We start from the raw sequence: 4,986 nt of genomic DNA on the forward strand, positions 1-4,986 counted from the left end.
AAACAGGATAAACCATAAAATTTATAAAGTGATTTTGATAAAAAAAAAATTATTCAGAGTAAATTATCAATAAAAAACCAATCTTTACCGAAGCAAACTCTCAGAGATATTACATGACTTTGTAAAGGATAAAATGGCTGAATTTAATATAAATTTAGAAGTATGACCATTCAAAAACATAAAAAGATATTCTTTATTTCATTATATAACCCAAAGCAGAAAGTAAATGTTGTTTAGATGATTTTTTAAAACACAGTCTTTCAGGTGCTGGGAGGGTGGTTCAGTGTAGAGTGCTTGCCTTGCATGCATGAGGTCCTGGGTTTGATTCCTCAGCACCACATAAGCAGAAAAAGATGGAAGAGTTGCTGTGACTCAAGTAGTAGCACTAGCCTTGAGCTGAAGAGCTGAAAGACAGCACCCAGGACCCAGAGTTCAAGCCCCACAACCAACAAAAACAAAACAAAGCAAAACACAATCTCTCACTTTTGTGTGCTCAACATTGTAACACTAGTGCTTCAGTCTAGGGCTAAGATTTTAGGTGTGGACATTTATCAACACTCCTGATTCAGATTCTAATTGATAAAATGTTTAATCAATGTTTTGTTTTTACTAATTTTGCTTTTTACAAATTCACATATACCTATAAAAAACAGAGTGGCCATCCCAGTAACATTCTCAAAGTACTTCCTAATGATGACTTACAAAAAGTTGTATTATATTACAACAAGGAAAACAATGCTACAAATAAGGAAAACCAATACATAAATATTAAAGATTAATAAAATAAAAAAACAAAACAATTACATATTCGATTTATTATTTTCTCATATTGCTGTACATTTAAAACTGCCTAAGTCTATGATGTTAAACCAGAATTTTATAGGTTATCAATAGCCTTTAAAGTTACTCACTAAGATTATTATTTATGGTTCATCTCATCATTTGTATATGGCTTATACCATCATTTGTTCCTCGCTAACATATAAAGTAAGGAAGCCCTTAAATTTTAACAGAAACTGTGAAGGTAATGTCTTAAATCTTCACTCTGCTTCTTTACACAAACACTTTGCAACTTCTCATTAGTACAGTTTCTATAAACTCTGAAATGTACATACTTAGTAGTGTATGACTGCTACCATGAATCTTATATGCTTTGTGGAAAAGTTTTACAACCTGCTAAATAGTCTAAATTTTGGCATATATGAGCAAATTCCCAAAATTAAACATATTAAAAACATTAAAACTTTTAACAAACCTTAACACTTTCTATAGTGTTCATTATCACAGGTTCCTTGTACAGAATAATTGAATTCCTCCTCCAACACATGTGTTGAACAACAAATATCTGGAATTATTTTGTTTTTGACATGTCAATCTTGACTTTATTCTTAAATGTGTTATTATGTAAAAAATACATGGTTCTAAAATTTCACCACAATTCTTTTGAATTTAATTTTTGTGGAATTGTCTACTTTAAGAAAATCAATTACACTTTATATATAAAAAATGTTCTGTGCTCAATTCAGTAATACATACACTAACATTGGAACAATAAAGAGAACAATAGCCCCTGACTGAGGATGACACGCAGGTTAGTGAAGCATTCCCGATTTTTAAAAGAACAGATGCTGGATGGGCTTTGGACAGAAGGGAATCTTAATGCATTTTTGTTGGGAGTTTAAACTTGTTCGAAGACTTTGGAAAGTAGTATGGAGGTTCCTCAAAAAACTACATAGAGTGCCTCTAAGACCCAGCAATCCCATTTTGGGCATTCATCCAAATGATCACAAACAAGACCATACTAAAACTAATAGCAAAACTATGTTCATTGCAGCATTATTTACCATAGATAAGATACATAACCAAACCTGATGCCCCACAGTAAATGAATGGATCAAGAAAGTGTATGTATTTGTGTGTGTGTGTGTGTGTGTGTGTGTGTGTGTGTACTGCAATTCTATGCCTCCATCAGAAAAAATGGCATCACCCAGTTTGCTAGGAAATGGAAAGACTTGGAAAAAATTATATTAAGTGAATTAAGCCAGGCCCAAAAAGAAACATATATCCCATGGTTTCCTTATTTGCAATAACTACTATGTGTCTGAGACAAGCAGAAAACATCATATAACTTGATGTTAGGCAACATGAACCCCAAGGTAAGGATTCAAATGGTTTTTCTTTCTTGTGATTGTTTCTAACATATTTATAAGATGATTTCTTTGTTGCTTTGTATGTTTTTCCTGCAAGCTAAAGCCCCTGTTTTCAATGTATTTGATGTTGGTATAATTTGTGGAGGGGAAGAGAAACACAAATTGTTTAAATAGGGATGCAGGTGGACCCATTAAAATGAGATGAACAAGTCGTTATGTCAAAAAATGATTTTGGCCGGGGGGTGGAGGGATGTAGATGGTGAGGGGGCTGGGGTGGGGGAGGTTTGGTGGGGGTGGGGAGTGGGAGATGGGCAGGGATCGGAAGGGGAAAGAAAGGAGAAGGCAACAATGCTTGATAAAAAGTGGAATTCTATGCTTCCATCAGAAAGAATGACATTGTCGCATTTGTAAGGAAATGGAAAGACTTGGAAAAAATTATATTAAGTGAAGTAAGCCAGGCCCAAAGACACATAAGTCCCATGGTTTCCCTTATTTGCAATAACTAGTATATGTCTGAGTCAAGCAGGAAAGGTCAGATAAATTGATGTTAGGGGAATGAACCCCAAGACAAGTATTCAAATGTATTTTGTTTTTTTTTCTTTCAGGCAATTTTTCTCTAACATATTTATAAGACGATTTCTATGTTGCTTTTTATGTCCCTCCCACAAGGCATGACCCATGCTTTCACTGCATTTGATGTTGGTATAATTTGTGGAGGGGAAGGAAAAAAAAAAAACAATTCGTTTAACCAGGGATACAGGTGGACCCATTGCAACAATGAGATGTACAAGTCCTTATGTCAAAAAATGAACTTTACAACTTTGGGGGGAGGAGGACCAGGTGGGGGAAGTGGGGGAGTATGGGAAGGGGTGGGAAGGGAAGCAAAGAGGAGGCAACAATGCTTGATAAGAAATGTACTCGTTATCTTGCCCATGTAATTGTAACTCCTCTGTCAGTATTCTCACAATAAAAAAAAAAAAAAGAAATGCGCTCAATAACTCGCCCATGTAATTGTAACCCCTCGGTATGGTATTTTCACAATAAAAAAGAAACATAGGTCCTACGGTATCCCTTATTTGCAATAACGAATGTATGTCTGGGATAAGCAAAGAAGGCATGGTAAGGCGAAAAAAAGGAGGAGGCAACAATGCTTGATAAGAAATGTACACATTACCTTTTCCACGTAATTGTAACTCCTCTGTATGGTATTTTCACAATTAAAAAAAAAAAAAGAAAAGGTCAAAAGCAAGTGCATATGACTAGATAAGATGATGTTAAGGTAAATGAACCCCATGAGAGGGACACAAGTGGTTTTTTATTTCTTTCTGTTGTTTCTAATATATTTATAACGTATGATGTGATTTTTTTATATGTGCGCCCCCCACAGTTAAACCCCTCTTTTCACTGTATCTGATGTTGGTGCACCTCCATCTTCTTTTTTTTTTTTTTAATTTAATTTTATTTTATTTGAGAACATACTGTACAGAGGGGTTACAATTACATGGTCAGGATAATGCATACATTTCTTACCAAGCATTGCAGCCTCCTCCTTTGTTTACCCTTCACCTCCCTTCCCAGCCTCCCCCCTCCCCCCCACCCAATCATACCCCCCCTCCCCCCCCTCTGACATTGTAAAGCTGGTTTTGACATGACATTTTGTACTTCTCATTGTTGCAACAGGTCCACCTGAATCCTTAAACGACTTGTTTGTCCCCATCTCCTCCACATGTTATACTTACATCAAATATAGTGAAAGCAGGGGTTACACTGTGGGGGAGGGACATACAAAGCAACAAAGAAATAATCTTATAAATGCGTTAGAAACACATGCATGAAAGAAACAAAGACATTAAAATACATATTTGAGGGTTCGTTTTCCTAACATCACATTCTCTGACTTTTTCCGCTTGGCTCATACCTATACTAGATATTGCAAATAAGGGAAACCATGGGACCTATGTTTCTTTGGGCCTGGCTTACTTCACTTAATATAATTTTTTCCAAGCCTTTCCATTTCCTAACAAATGGGGCAATGTCATTCTTTCTGATGGAGGCATAGAATTCCATTGTGTGCATGGGTGGTTCAGTGGTAGAATTCTCACCTCCATCTTCTATATACACTTTTCTAATTTGGGGATGGAAAGGGAAAAAACAAAATGCTTAAATAAGGATACAGTATGACCCACTGCAACAATGTGACGCACAAGACAGTATGGTGAAAAACGAACTTTACAATTTAGGCGGGGTGGGAGGAGGGGAGTGTACTTGTGGAGGTGAGAGGGAAGGGATGGTGGGGGAAAACAAAGGAGGAGGTAACAATGCTTGATAGGAAATATACTCATTACCTTTTTTATTAACTGTAACCACTATGTACAGTACTTTTACAATAAAAAAACATAAAAATATTCTTGGATGGAAGAGAATATTTCCAATATTTTACCCATTTAATATCATTAACAAAGAAATTAATGCAAAACACTGATATGAAGATATTTTTAATAAATGTGTGTGTGTATGTATGTATGTATGTATGTATGTATGTATGTATGTGCGTGCCTGCTCATTTTCATTCTCAGAGTTAGAATTCAGTGCATCAAGTTCTCCGTAGGCCATTCCTCTCTAGATTGATGAGCTACTATATAAGCTAAATCTCCATTCTTGGCTCTTTGGTAGTTCATTAATTTTTTTAAAAAAATAATTTCATGAATATTTTTTGTCCTGATTGGCTTCCAAGGGTTATCCACAGATCTCAGGTTCCTGAGCACATACCCGAGTAGACAGGATTACAGGTGTGACCAACCATCACAAGGCTTTCAGAATAATTTAAAAAGTAGAA

The 4,986-nt window shown here is 35.7% G+C and overlaps 1 non-coding gene across 1 annotated transcript; it reads left to right on the top strand.

The window, feature by feature from the left end:
* The first annotated feature begins 1,513 nt into the window (after positions 1–1,513).
* On the top strand, positions 1,514–1,615 carry LOC122127470. Its single transcript, XR_006151160.1, has one exon. It is a non-coding gene; the product is annotated as a U6 spliceosomal RNA (small nuclear RNA).
* The last annotated feature ends 3,371 nt before the right edge of the window (positions 1,616–4,986 follow it).

The sequence above is a fragment of the Dipodomys spectabilis genome, unplaced genomic scaffold (genome assembly GCF_019054845.1).
Source record: "Dipodomys spectabilis isolate Male_0828 unplaced genomic scaffold, ASM1905484v1 ptg000301l, whole genome shotgun sequence".
Classification (NCBI taxonomy): Eukaryota; Metazoa; Chordata; class Mammalia; order Rodentia; family Heteromyidae; genus Dipodomys; species Dipodomys spectabilis.